The 15,517-nt window shown below is 40.6% G+C and overlaps 1 protein-coding gene and 1 non-coding gene across 3 annotated transcripts in view; both read right to left on the bottom strand.

Annotated features, from left to right (window-relative positions):
* Positions 1 to 15,517, bottom strand: part of LOC132385138 (reticulocyte-binding protein homolog 2a-like) — a 262,129-nt gene that overhangs the window by 113,831 nt on the left and 132,781 nt on the right. The gene's annotated exons all lie outside the window — the stretch shown is intronic.
* On the bottom strand, positions 3,891 to 3,997 carry LOC132385319 (U6 spliceosomal RNA). The gene has a single exon (XR_009509149.1). It is a non-coding gene; the product is annotated as a U6 spliceosomal RNA (small nuclear RNA).

The following is a 15,517-nucleotide window of genomic DNA, read 5'->3' as shown; positions in this document are numbered from 1 at the left end:
GTTGGACATCCACTCGCAAGGCTGCCTGACAGTTGACCAGATATGTCGCACGAGTGTCTGTAGACCAGAAGACTGCAATCTTATTTGACCTAGTGTGGGTCTAATAATTACTGTAATTTTGAAGTAGTGAAGTAGTAAATGATATTTTGAGATATCTCTACAACTGTAATGTGATAGGAAAATATCTGTGATTTTTATTGGTGACAAAATCACAGGGACTGCTAAAACTACTGAGGTTTGCTACCTACATTCATAACTGAAGGAAATGCTGAGTTTCAGTTAGAGGTTAATGAAAATAAAGATGTAACTTTTTTACCATCTAAGTTCACGGACCCCAGGTTAAGTACCCCTGCCTTAGAGCGTGATGAGAAGGTGAAACTGCCTTCACATGCTGTTGAGTCAACTGCATTTAAGGGGGAACTGCAGATACAGTACGAAAAAGGGGATAGAATATCTGGTCAGATGCAAAGGACTTGGAGCGCTTCAGAGGGAGTAAATTCACTCGTGTTGGCTGCTTGAAACGAATGCCTGATTTAACTTTGCACACTGACGGTAATTCTGACATTAGTCCTGCTCTGGGTCTCTTCCAGTTTAGCAGGTTCACTGAACATACAGTAGAACAAAGAACAGTACAGCACGGGAGCAGATTCTTCAGAGCATAAATTTGTGCCAAATTAATTAAGCTAATCACACCTAATCCCTTCTGACTGCACATGGTCCATATCTCTCCATTCTTTGCATATTCAAAAACACAAGAGATTCTTCATATGCTGGAAATCTAGAGCAACACACACTAAATGCTGGAACAACTCAGCAAGTCAGGCAACATCATGTTCCTCTAGCATTTTGTGTGCTTTGTTCTACATATTCAAGTGCCTATCTAATAGCCTCTTTTATCGCTCCATAGTATCGGCCTCCATGACCACCCTTGGCAACACATTCCAGTTGTCTACCACTCTCTGTGTAAAAAAACTTGCCCCACACATCTCCTTTGAACTTTCTCCCCCTCACCTTAAATGTATGCCCTCTAGTAGAAAATGTTTTGAAGCTGGGAAAACGATACCAATCCTCTATATATTCTTAGGTTCCAAAGGTATTTTTTCTCTCGGGATAATAGGTTTAAAATTCTGGCTAAAAAATACAAGGTAGATGCGAGAACGTTTTTTTTACACAGAATTGTTATGAACTAGAACTGAGCGCCTGTAGATTTGATAGAAATATAGTGAATGAAGTTTTTTGAAAGGAAAACATAGGAGGGAGATTGAAAATCTGTTTGAATGATGTCATATCAACAACTTCTTACTCAATGTCTGCAAAACCAAAGAACTGAATATTGATGAGAGGAAAAGTCAACTGGAACCAGTCCTTACAGGGGTACTGGAGGTGGAGAGGGTCAGTAACTTTAAATTTCTTGGTGTTATCATATCTGAAGATCTGTCCTGGGACCAGCATGTAAGTGACATCTCAAAGAAGGAAGGACAGCACTGCTACATTCGTAGAAATTTGTGTGATTTCAGTATGTCATCTGAAACAGTGGTATCAGCGTGGGCCAAATGACCCCTCAGGGAACCATGCTGGATTTCATAGGAGCCACAAGTCAAAAACAAGAAACATCTTTCTCAATGGGCCATGATAGGCTTATTGTTTTAATGAAATATTACTAAAATATTGGAGACATGAATGAAATGAATGGGAAAACATGCCAGATGACGCAAGTGAGGCAGCAAAACAGATTGGACTGTGTGTGTTGGGGGGGGGGGGGGGATTTGTGGCACAGCAATCGGTATCTCTGCTCCTGCTTGTCCACCCACAAATTACTGTTCATAGCCAGCAGGACGGCCCGCTGAACCCCACTCTACATCCACCCCCAAATCACAAACTGCAGATTGGGCAGGGCTGCCTGAAGCAAGGCCAGTCAGTGAATATGCAGCAGGAGCCTGGTGCTATTTCCCTGCCATTGACCCATGCATGTTATAATACTTACAAGTCGTGGCACAGAGGCTGCAGTTACAGCAATAGGGTCACTTGCCAGAAACGGCTAAACAGCAGAGAGGCAAGAATGCATGAGGTCTGCCACTATGTCACTATTTACCACTACAACTTCCATTAAACCCCTGATACTTACCATATTCTGAAAGGAAATACAATTTGTTTGCCTTGTTGAGTATGTGCTCTTTATTGCCAAATGGAATTTGCATACATAATAGCATTTTTTTAAATTGCCCAAACAAATTAAATTATTTTTAAAAAGTGATGCCTAAAAAGCTCATTTTATTTTTACATATATTCAATACTTGATACTCTTTCATGCGGGATTATACATTATAATTTTTCAACATTTACTAATTCTCTATAGAGCCGGCTCACACAATTGTATTATTACTGCTTGTATATATAAACAGTATATTATATTTACAGTATAGCTATCAAAAGCTTATAACCGTCTTGATGTTGAGAAATGAGGTGATCTTTGATTATCCTTAATCAAGCTGCATCCAGATGTTCAAAACCTCACTAGTTTGCATCAGCTGCAAGGGCTTTACTAAATATCCATATCATGGAGCATGTGGATCTTGGACCTCCACAAATGGGTGATTGATAAGTTCGTGGCCTAAGGTAGAAGGGGATGAGTTCTACAGCTCTCGTTACATGCACATACAGGTCAACTGTTTCAGTGATTATGCAGAAAGTTTGAAGTTAATAACTCATCTCCGTCTACCTTAGGCCACAAACCTATCAATCACCCCGATGAGTTATTAACTGATGAGTCCACGACTGCTGGACTAAGTGTGTAAATGTGGGAGGAGACTATGTTGAAAACTAAATGTGCTAGGTTTTCTAAAATTGATTCCTTCTCCCTTAGGCCACAAATTTATCAATCACCCCTTGTACATTCTCTGATATTAAATGGAACTATTGAACAAGAGGGCCACGAGCAGAAAAAGGCTGAGCACCCATGATCTAAAACATTAAAACATTTCTATAGATGCACAGTGGAGAGTATTCCAACTGGCTGTGTCACGGCATGGTATGGAAGCACCAATGCCCAGGAATGGGAAAGTCTATAAAAAGTGGTGGATGTAGCCTAGTTCATCACAGTTAATGCCCTTACCATCATTAAGCACATCTACAAAGATCTCTGCCACAGGAAAGCAGCATCCATCATCAAGGACCCTCATCATCTAGTTCATGCTCTCTTCAGGAGCCTTAGGTCCCACACCACCAGGTTCAGAAACAGCGCCACAGTAGTGTAGTGATTAGCACAATGCTTGGGATGTCAGAGTTCAGAGTTCAATCCTGGCATCCTCTGTACATCCTGCCTGTGGAATACGGGTTTCTTCTCACAGTCTGAAGATGTACTGGGCAGGTTCATTGGTCATTGTAAATTGTCCTGATTAGAGTTAAATTGGGGTTGTCAGGGGTTGGTGGGTGATGCGACTCTAAATAAATAGATGAAAAACATCCTACACCCATCACACTCCTGAGCCACTGTGGATAACATCAATACTGATCTGACTCTACAATCTGTAGAATCACTTTCAAGGACGCTACAATCCATGTTGTCAGTATTATTTATTTATTATTTGAACAATTTGCACTCTTTTGGATGTTGATTGTTTTATTTTTATTCAGTTACCCTTTGAACCATGTTTCTCCAGGAACCTCACAACCCCGATTTAACCCTAGCCTAATCACGAACAATTTACAATGACCAATTAACCTATCTTTGGACTGTGGGAGGAAACCGGAGCACCTGGGAAAACCCAAGCACTCCACGGGGAGGATGTACAGAGACTCCTTACAGAACATCACCGGAATTGAACCCTGAACTCTGGAACACCCCAAGCTGTAATAGCATCATGCTAACCGCTATGCTATCATGGCAGCCAAAATATATGGAATGCTTCAGGAATTTGTGAGACATCCTTGCACAGGGGCCATGCTAATCTTCTCTGCATATACAGTATGGTTATGTATAGTTTTTCGTGAACTCTATTGCATTTCTTTATTTTCCTGTAAATGCCTGCAAGAAAATGTATCTCGGGGTAGTATATGGTGGCATATACAGTATGTAACCATATAACAATTACAGCACGGAAACAGGCCATCTCGGCCCTTCTAGTCCATGCCGAACGCTTACTCTCACGTAGTCCCACTGACCTACACTCAGCCCATAACCCTCCATTCCTTTCCTGTCCATATACCTATCCAATTTTACTTTAAAAGACAATACCAAACCTGCTTCTACCACTTCTACTGGAAGCTCGTTCCACACAGATACCACTCTCTGAGTAAAGAAATTCCCCCTCGTGTTACCCCTAAACTTTTGCCCCCTAACTGTCAACTCATGTCCTCTTGTTTGAATCTCCCCTACTCTCAATGGAAAAAGCCTATCCACGTCAACTCTATCTATCCCCCTCATAATTTTAAATACCTTTATCAAGTCCCCCCTCAACCTTCTATGCTCCAAAGAATAAAAACCTAACTTGTTCAACCTTTCTCTGTAACTTAGGTGCTGAAACTCAGGTAACATTCTAGTAAATCTCCTCTGTACTCTCTCTATTTTGTTGACATCTTTCCTATAATTCGGTGACCAGATCTGTACACAATACTCCAAATTCGGCCTTACCAATGCCTTGTACAATTATAACATTACATCCCAACTCCTACACTCAATGCTCTGATTTATAAAGGCCAGCATACCAAAAGCTTTCTTCACCACCCTATCCACCTGAGATTCCACCTTCTGGGCACTATGCACCATTATTCCTAGATCACTCTGTTCTACTGCATTCTTCAATGCCCTACCATGTACTTTGATAATAACATTTACTTTGAGCTTTGAAATAACATTCAGGACTGGGGGAAATACCCAGAGAATGGGACTGATGGGATTTTTCCAATAGTCAACACCGACACATTAGACCAAGCAATTTCCTTCAGTGCTCTAACAATTTTTTAAAAATCTTTGGAGATCTTCTCTTTGGGTCTGTGTAGATTAAACACATCTTGTTGTCTAGCTCCACATACTTGGGCCTTGCTAAATGCAGAGTTCTCTGAGCAGAACTTCCTCTAAGGAATTTTTCCCTACTCTAATTTCCTGTGGAAAATTCTACCATGCTGTGAATTGCAGACAGTAGTTAATACTTATCAGTTCAGTGACATGGTTCTCAAAAATATGCCGTGCTCAAGTGTTCATTTTGAGTTTGTTCAAGTGTTCATTTTGACAGGACTCATCAAATGCTCCTATTAAGTATAATGGATATTTTTTCTGAGTTCTACCATGCTGAAAAGCTCCGACCTAAGTGCCCATTATGCATCAATATAACTTCCATCTTTTTCATCTCTGTCACCACAACATCCATAGCTGCTAAGATGTTTGACACATCTTTTGCTCACCTGTTTCCAGCTTTTAAAGTTGTGAAGTGCATGCAAGATCTTGAAAGGTTTAAGGCGACAAAGTAGTGAGAGCCTATTTCTAATGCCAAGTGGGTTGATACTTTCACTAGTTCTTTGATAGGTAATATATAATCAGCTCAGGACAGGGGAGATAAAGATTGAGAAAAACAGCTTCACTGCTGCTTCCAAACTGACTCACAATTTATGTCAACAAACAGGAAAGAGGAATTATTGACGCCATGTCAAAACTTGTGAATAACTCCAAACTTGGAGATACTGAGATAGCATCATAAAGCTTGCAGGCTGACCAGAAAAACAGTTAATTAACAACACCTTTGTTACATGTGGGATGATATACTTTGTCAGGAAAATAAGGAACATTACGTGCATCTTGGTAATGAGGAAACAATGTGGGGTGGAAACACAAAATGCTTGGGAATATGGGTGAGAAGATCTAAGGGAGCTTTGCAATTAGTAAAGCAGTTATAAATTATAACACTTGCATTTATTTCCAAGGATATAGAATTCATATGCAGTAAAGTTAAATTAAAATTGTGAAGGATATTGTTCAGGCTGCATGAGTACTGTGTTTTCCATACAAATATAAATGCACTAGAGAGGATTTCCAAGAAAGAACCTTTAAGAACAAGAGAGACTGGAAAGACCATAAGTCCCAGGAGCAGAATTAGGCCACTCAGCCCATTGAGTATGCTCTTCCATTCCATCAGGGCTGATTTATTCACCCTCTCAACACTATTCTCCTGCCTTCTCCCCATAACCTTTGATGCCCTGACTAATCAAGACCCTATTAATCTCTGATTTAAATATACCCAATGACTTGGCATGATAATGAATTCCACAGATGCACCATCCTCTGCCTAAAGAAATTCCTCCTCAATTCTGTTCTAAAGGAATGTCCTTGTATTCTGAAGCTGTGCCCTCTGGTCCAAGACTCTTCCACTATAGGAAATACACCCCACCCCCCCAATGTCCACTATACTTAGAGCTTTCAATGTTTGATTGGTTTCAGTGAGATTCACTTCCCCCACTCCCACTCCTTATTCTTCTAAACTTCAGTGGGTACAGACCCTAAACCAGCGAAGTCTTCATTAACCCTTTCATTCCCAGGATAATTATCATGAGCCTCTTTTGGAATGCTTTCTTAGATAAGGGGCCCAGAATTGTTCACAATACTCCGAGTGCTGTCTGACTTCAGCATCCTTGCTTCCATATTACAGTGAATATGTAATATGAATTACATATTACAGGAAATGAATGCTAACATTATATTTATCTTCCTTACCACAAACTCAACCTGCAAGTTAATCTTTAGGGAATCTTGCATGAGGACTCTCAAGTCCCTTTGCACCACTAATTGCTGAATTTTCTCCCCACTTAGAGAACAGTCCACACCTTTATTCTTCCTACCAAAGTGCATACCATACACTTCCCTACACTGTATTCCACCGACCACTTCTTTGAACATACTCCTAATCTGTCTAAGATCCTCTTTAGTCACCTTGTTTTCTCAATACTATTTGCCCCTCCACCTGTCTTTATATCATACACAAACTTGGCCACAGCCATCAATTCAGTCATCCACATCATTGACATATAATGTGAAAAGAATTGGTCCCAACCCTGACTCTTGCAGAACAGCATGAATCACTGGCAGCCAAAGAGAAAATGCTCCCTTTATTCCCATTCTTTGCTTCCCACCAATCAGCCACTGCGTTATCCATGTTAATATCTTCCTTGTAATACCATGGGTTCTTATCTTGTTTAACAGCCTCATGTGTGGCATCTTGTCAAAGGCCTTCGGAAAATTGAAGTAAACAACATACACTGACTCTCCTTTGTCTATCGTGCCTGTTATTTCCTCAAAGAACTTCACCAGATTGGTCAGGCAATATTTTCCTTGGAGGAAACCATCTGACTTTGGCCTATTTTATCGTGCGCCTCCTGGTACCCCAAAATCTCATCCTTAACAATTGACTCCAACATCTTCCCAACTGCCCTATAATTTCCTATCTTTTACTTCCCTCCATTCCTGAAGAGTGGAGTGACATTTGTAATTTTCCAGTCCTCTAGAACCATTGCAGAATCTGGTGATTCTTGAAAGATCATTACTAATGCCTCCACAATTCCTTCAGCAACCTCTTTCAGAACCCTGGAGTGTAGTCCATCTGGTCCAAGTCACTTAGCTACCTTCAGACCTTTCAGCTTTCCAAGCACTTTCTCCTTAATAATAGCAACGGCACTCACTTCCGCCCCCTGACACTCTTGAATTTCTGCTGCTGTCTTACACAGAAGATTGTCTACCATTTATTTGTCTCCAGCGTCATTCTTCAGTGATCCAATATCCACTCTTGTTTTTTTTTAATTCCTTATATATCTGAAAAAACACTTGGTATCCCCTTTTATATTATTAGCTGGCTTACTTTCCCATTTCATCTTTTAACTTCTTATTGTTATGTGGAAGCCTTTGGAATCAGTATAAGAAACCAAAATGAGTCAAAATAGTCACATAAGTCCAATAGGGAAATAAAGAAGTAATTCTTTACTCAAAAATTTTAAGAAAGGGATAATATTCTGAAAAGGAGAAGCTATCTTTATTTGGCAACTTGAGTTCTAGAATACACTGCTTGACTGAAGTTTACAATAAACAAGATTAGTTTCTACCTGAAAAGGCAACATTGCAGGGTTTTGGGGAGATGGGTTAAGTGTACAATATATAAAACTGTCTGCAATGCTACTTATTTCATCTCTGACCACAGTAGGTTTCACTAGGCAACCACAAGCTGTCTGATGGAGGGAGCTTATGAAGTGTTTAATGGTTGGAAAATATGATTGTTTTAAACTAGTTTTTAAATGTATTTTATGCAACTGGATTTCAACAGTAATTGGCTTTTAATTACCAAAACAGTAATGCTTCTAAGGTATTTTTCTCAGCTAGTATACCATCAAATGTAATTTTGTTCCCTATATTCTTCCCATGGAATTTCTGACACTTTGGGCTGAACTTTATCCCTCAAAAACTGATGGATTGGAGCTGCTACAACATTGTAACAATGTAAAACTCACTTCAGCCATCATCCAATCCACTGGCTTCCTAAGCAATTGGCAACAAATCCACTTCAGCTGGCAGGTAACAATTTTCATATGTTAATGAGACTTACCAACTCCAAATTGATTTAGGTTAAGTTGACTTTATAATTCTGGCAGGGGTTTTCCCCATCCCCTTCCCTTTTCTTCATTACTCCACTATGGCTTCTTCCCTCTTCTCTTCTCCTTATCTGCCTATCACCTTCCCCGTGGCCCCTCCTCATTTCCTTTCTCCCATGATCCACTCTCCTCTCTGATCAGCTTCCTTCTTTTCCAGCCCACTGCCTTTTCCACCTTCACCTCCCAGCATCTTACTTCACCTCCCTCCCCCACCCACCTAGCTTCAGCTATCACTTTTTAGCGTCCTCCTTCTTCGCCCTCCCCCCCCCCCCCCCCCTTATTCTGGCATTTTTCACCTTCCTTTAAAATCCCGGTGAAGGGTCTAAGCGAGAAATGTTGACTGTTCATTTATTTGCATGCATGCTGCCTGGCCTGTTCAGTTCCTCCAGCACTTTGTGTCTGTTGCTCAGGATTTCCAGAGCCTTAGAATTATGGCAACCAATGAGAGGAAAATGTTTGGGGAAAAAAACAATTGCTTTTCCAGAACTACTGAGAAAGATAGAAAAGTACAAGCAGAGTGAGGCAGTATCGCTTGCGTAACACACACATAATGGTAGCAGAAATGCTGAGGCGCTACAGTAACATAGTGGTTAGCACAACACTATTACAGCTAGAGTTGTTGGAGTTCAATTCTGGTGCCCTCTTTAAGAAAGTTTGTTAGTTCCTTCTGATATGTGCTTGGGTTTCCTCCAGGTGCTCCCACAGTCCAAAGATGTACTAGTTAGTAGGTTAAATGGTCATTGTAAATTGTCCCGTGATTAGGCTAGGTTTAAATTGATGGATTTCTGGGTGGTACGGTTCGAAGGGCCGGAAGGGCCTCTTGTTGTGTAAATGAAGCAAGAGAAAATCTGCAGATGCTGGAAATCCAAGCAACACACACAAAATCCCGAAGGAACTCAGCAGGCCAGGCAGCATCTAAAGTCCTGCTGAAGGGTCTCGGCCAGAAATGTTGACTGTACTCTTTTCCATTGATGCTGCCTGGCCTGCTGAGTTCCTCCTACATTTTGTGTGTGTTGGGTAGATATGAAGTAGTTTCTTTCTTCAACAAAACAAGAAACAGCAGGCATCATATAGAGACATTTTCAGTGGAAAGGTATGCCTATGCCCAGAACTACACACATTTTATGTGCTAAAGATCAAAGAAAATTCAGGAGGATTCAAACAAATCCATATTTACAATCTTCCCACCATCACATTGAAAACAAGTGTTAATCGCATCCATGCAATGGAATGCCAATTAGATCATGCATATGCAGACATTCAGATAAGCACCTGTTTCTTGGTCTGCGAACCTATTGTTCAGAGCTGCATCAAAGTCAAATCCACAATCTATATTCAGATCTGAAGACGGGTGGCCGAAGTTCCTGCTAAATCCCAAAAAAACGCTCTAACAGGGCCAGTTCTGCCGTGTATCTCTAAATAAACAAATAAACTCAGCAAAACAGGCAGCAACTGTTTTTCTCTTTCTATATTATCATGTATGCCATTGATCTGCTGCTGCTAAGTTAACAAATTCCCCAACACGAGCCGGTGATAATAAACCTGATTCTGATTTTGGAGGGGAATAAATAGTTGATATTTCAGGCCGAGACCTTTCAACATGATCATACCTGACTATCCATTTCAGTATGCTGTCTCTGCCTTCTCGCCATTTTCCTTGATGCCTTTAGCTTTTAGAAATATATCTACCTATTTCTTAAATATACTGAATGACTTGGCCTCTTCTGCTTCAGCTACTGGTGTACAAGGACACACTAATCACACTGAGCCTCCACATTTCACTCTTTAGATTAAAATCCATCTCTTTGCTTTTACAGACAGACGTACTTTATTGATCCCAAGGGAAATTGGGTTTTGTTACAGCCGCACCAACCAAGAGTAGTGAAGAAATATAGCAATATAAAACCATAAATAATTAAATAATAATAAGTTAATAATGCCAAGTGGAAATAAGTCCAGGACCAGCCTATTGGCTCAGGGTGTCTGACACTCCGAGGGAGGAGTTGTAAAGTTTGATGGCCACAGGTAGGAATGACTTCTTATGACACTCAGTGTTACATCTTGGTGGAATGAGTCTCTGGCTGAATGTACTCCTGTGCCTAACCAGTACATTATGGAGTGGATGGGAGTCACTGTCCAAGATGGCATGCAACTTGGACAGTATCCTCTTTTCAGACACCACCATTTTACAACCAATATAAATAGCCTCATAGTTATGCACATTATACTGCATCTGTCCCCTCACCCAGTTTGTCCAAATTATGTTGGAATCTCTTTGAATCCTAATGTTTTGAGCAGTAAAATTAGATCAGAATCAATCAGGCCTACTGAAAGTGAGTTGGAGATTGTGTTTGAGGAAAACGAGGCTAAAATATGACCGATGACCGAGACAGCCCTGAGAGATGACAAAATAACTCCAGCAGGAGAAATGCAGCACAATAGATTGAACAGGATAACCTTGGCAATGAGCTTGACAATTTGAGGGAACAGCTCAAAGCTGGAGTTATTCAGAATGTCGCAGGGTCTTTGGAGAAAGATTCAGAATCAGAATCAGAAACAGGTTTATTATCACCGACATGTTGTGACATTTGTTGTTTCATGGCAGTAGTACATAAATTACAGAAAGAAATATAGTATATATTAAAATAATAATTAAATAAGTAATGCAAAAAGTGAGCAAAAATAGTGAGGTAGTGTTCATGGGTTCACTGTCCGTACAAAAGCAGAGAGGAAGAAGCTGTTCCTAAAATGTTGAGTGTGTGTCTTCAGGCTCCAGTACTTTCTTTCTGATGGTAGTAATAAGAAGAAGGCAAAGACTGACATTGTGAAGGTCTGACATAAAAATGTTTTCAATCTTCATATTCAGGAAGAGGAATCGAGAAAGCTCCATGAGGAATGCAGATTGCTGATGTTTGTATTAATCCTGGAGGGTTCAGAACCACAAAGGTGCTTTGTGGATGGATCTGCTCACGGACACTGATTACCCTGCAACTGTTAGACATTCTTCTATCAAGAATCGTACATTCTTTCATTCATGATTGTACATTCTTTCATGATCGTACGCAGTCACATTTCCTTTTCCGCTTTCTGATGCAGACAGTTGACAACTTGGAGCTGGTGATGATTTGTCTGTAGATTTTAGAACAGGCTTATTTATACTGTTTTCTATTGAAGAAATTATTGATTCACTGTGTCGAATTCCAAAGAAGCAAAGGGCATGAAATACAAAAGAACTGCTCGTTCATTTACAACAGAATGGCTCAATGAAACAGTAGAAACTGCTCCACTGAAAGCTCATGAGGTCAGGAACGTGCAGCTACGAGAAATATTTATGTAAAATACAGAAACTGGTGTGACCTGTGTGTACTGTCACGATGCAAAAATTGCTGGAGAATTTGCAAGTGAGAAGTGGAGTGATTTTTGGAAACTTGACTTCTTAAAGTGTCATTTAGCAAGCAAATTACATATGGACAGTGTGCAAAAGCCCGGCGAGAAAATCCTCATTACCCACTACAGGCCTGTTGTGTATGCTTTGTGAGAGTGCAGATGAACAAGAGCGAAAAAGGTCAAACCCAGAGGAGATCAAAGTGTTCTGACAGTGTTTTGCTAGCTGATAAAATGAATACCTCTACATATAAAATTCAGCATGCACATGTTGCTGTCACTGGGCAAAAAATTGCACAGCACAAGATTTTTGCGCACACTAGTCATTACAAATTAGAGGGAACATTGGTACCAAGATACAGTGAAAAATGTCAGATCAATACACAGTGTGTTGAGGTAGAACAAGGTAAATCTGTAACAATGCAGAATAAAGTGCAAAAGCTACTGAAAAAAATGCATTGCAGGAAAACAATGAAGTGCAAGATCATAATGAAGTAGAGATGAGGCAGAGTCCATCTTATTGTACTAGAGGTCTGCTCAAGAGACTGATAATAGTTGGTTAGAAGCTGTCCTTGAGCTTGGTGATCTGAGCTTTTAGGCTTTTGTATCGTCTGCCTGATGGGAGAGGGGAGAAAAGAGAACATCAAAGAATGTCAAAAAGGATTGATGATGAACAAAAAAAAACAATGCTTGGGTTAGAGCGGTTACTGGGGAGAAGTTAGAAAACTGCCTGGATTCACTCACCAGGTACTGTAACTGAACTGTGAGTAATTTCACAACTTCAGCCAAGCAAAATTGATTCAGTCTCAAGGAGTACTCACATGAGAATTGCCAATTTTGGAGCAATAACAAATTTTAGAGTGCTCAAAGAAACTGGTTTGAATCCTAATACATGCCTCTTTGAAGTAGATAGAGTATTGGGAAGGTGTAGAGAAGCCTATCTCCCAGAAAATGGAGTGACAGGTAATACATAGATTAAGTGGAATGTAGAGACCAATAGCTCCTGAAATAAGAGTTACTGACTGATTAACTGGGCTTAGAAGTATTATTAAAGTATACAACTCTGAAATTCTTCTTCTCTAGATAGCCAGGAAACAAAGAAAGAAAAGAATGGCGGCACGATCATCAACCCCCAAATCCCCCATCCCCACATGAAAAAGCTAACAAAAACAGAACAGGTACATTGACCCCCAACCAAACTCCCCTACACACAAAAAAGAGAGCAAACAAGCAAAAAACACAGAAAATCAAAAAACTATAAGACTGAAAACGTCTATAGTCCAAGTCCATAACAAAAACACAGTAAACCTGGGTAGCATTCTCCGGGCACGGCAGCAGGAATTTCCCCCTGCAGCAGCAGAGCGATCCCCCAGTGACCAAAAGACAGTCTACCCTGTCTGGTAACAGAGCGATCCCACCAGTGATCAAAAGACAGTTTCCCTTCTCCGGTAGCAGACCGATTCCCCAGAAATTAAAAGGCAGGCAGCTGGCGCTCACCTTCCTCATTCGCCTCGATGTTTCAATCTCCTTCGTCGCTTTAATCAGCAAAATGGAGTTGAACATTGGCTCATGCCCTGCCCTGCAGCCTTCTCAGCACAAAGTTTGCACACTGCCTCTGCCTCCTGGAATCCTCTCAGAGGTCTGCAGAGTGTTGAAACCCTCTAACAATCTCCAAACTACAAATCTCAGGCTCCAACATTTCGAGAATCACATTCGAGATGAAAATCAAACATGAAGGGCATAAAAGAAGTGAAATATATTGTTTCATGGTCTATCCAGGCGATGTTGACTGAAGGAGGGTTGTACACAGGCTCCATCTTGACTATAAGATCAGTGTGAGAGGCTGACAGTCATTAACTGGTTAGGTTTAGGGGAAGGGAGCTCAGACTGGAATCTTGACCGGTGCAAAGACAGGTTTGAGCAGATGGATGGTGGACAATACACATACATAGATTGGTAATAAGTATCATGCACAAAAGGGTGGTAGCAGTTAGCATAACACTATTACAGTGCCAGCAACCCAAGTTCAATTCCACCACTGTCGGGAAGGAACTTACACATTCTCCCCATGGCCATGTGGGTATCCTTCAGGTGCTCCAGTTTCCTCCACAGTCCAAAAGACGTATAGGTTAGTAGGTGAATTGGTCATACGGGTGCAAGTAGGCAATGTGAGCTCATTGGGCTAGAAGGGCCTGTTATCTCTAAATAAATACGTTGTGCTGTGCTGATTGGAGAGACAGACTGTATCTACAGTAGGAAGATAGATTGGAATGAAGGAAATTACAGTTGGATTCTTGGACAGTTCACGGATTGAGGCTAGGGAATGAGTGATGAGAGCACGTGGTTTGCACACAGTAGGGATGATAATTTGGAATGATGGGCAGTAGAATAGATAGACAGCACAGATTTGAGTGACAGTCTGTACCACATTGGGCTCACAGATTAGAATGCATTAGATAAGTTACATGGATCAAGGGTTACTGATGGAGTGATGGATATTACTTGGACTGGAGTCATAAGTTGGAGTGACAGACAGAACCCGGTCTAGGAGTCTTGTCACAGATATAGGTCCCAGACATTCCAGGATTAGGTCTTCAGAAATCACCTTGTGTTCACATTAACTGAGGAATGAATGCAGAAGGATTTTAATGTTGTGCTATGATGCCTGTAATCCAGGTGCCAGTGTTAAGTATGCTTTAAAAATACTAATGAAAGGTATTCATTTTAACTTGTGGCTTAATTGTTTTTGTGTTGCTAGGCAGGAAGACTGGAATATAATGAGATCTGAGTAGATAATGGGGGCAGAGGGTCCAGGGAAACCACAACCATTCTCCTTCAGGCTGGTTCCAGTCAATTGCACAGTAAAATGAAAAATGAAACCCCAGAGAGAACAAGCAGTTATTAGAATTTCAGAAATAGGTGAAATTGTTTTGGTGGAAAGTTATTCGAGACAGGATTGTTCCTAAGTGAAAAGCTCACATATTGTGACATTTTGCTTGTCTAGAATGGAAATATTTGGCTCATTCCCTTGTCAATCACTCTGAAAAGGCAGTACTGCAAACGTCTGGAGTTGTTTTTATGCACATTACACTTTGTGTCTACAACTTGTGACTGTATTTTGCTGGAGAAATCACCTCACCTTCTTCAAGCTGTGGCTTCAATTAGAATTGTGTTTATTGTGTTCTATAGTAATTCTTTTTGACTAATTTCTGTAGTGCCCGTTGTTGTGTACTTTTTAAATGGACAATTTTTAATAAGAAAATAATCTTTGCATTAAAATAGACTCATAAATTCTGCTTGGCCCCAAATCACAGGTTGATGTATTTGTGTCAATCCACCCTGAAAGGGTAAACCACCCTGTCTCGATTGCTTTTGTCAGATGGGCTGAAATGCTCGTAACCCTCTGGGTAAATATGCTCCAGTCTCACCTGCCACTATCAGCTAACTCAAGGGCTGAACTGGACCTGCCCACAGTCCTTTTTTATTTGGACAACAAAGCATGGAATTC

Source organism: Hypanus sabinus, chromosome X2 (assembly GCF_030144855.1).
Source record: "Hypanus sabinus isolate sHypSab1 chromosome X2, sHypSab1.hap1, whole genome shotgun sequence".
NCBI classification, from domain to species: Eukaryota; Metazoa; Chordata; class Chondrichthyes; order Myliobatiformes; family Dasyatidae; genus Hypanus; species Hypanus sabinus.
The sequence above is the reverse complement of the archived record's forward strand: the minus strand, read 5'-3'. Positions and strand labels throughout refer to the sequence as shown.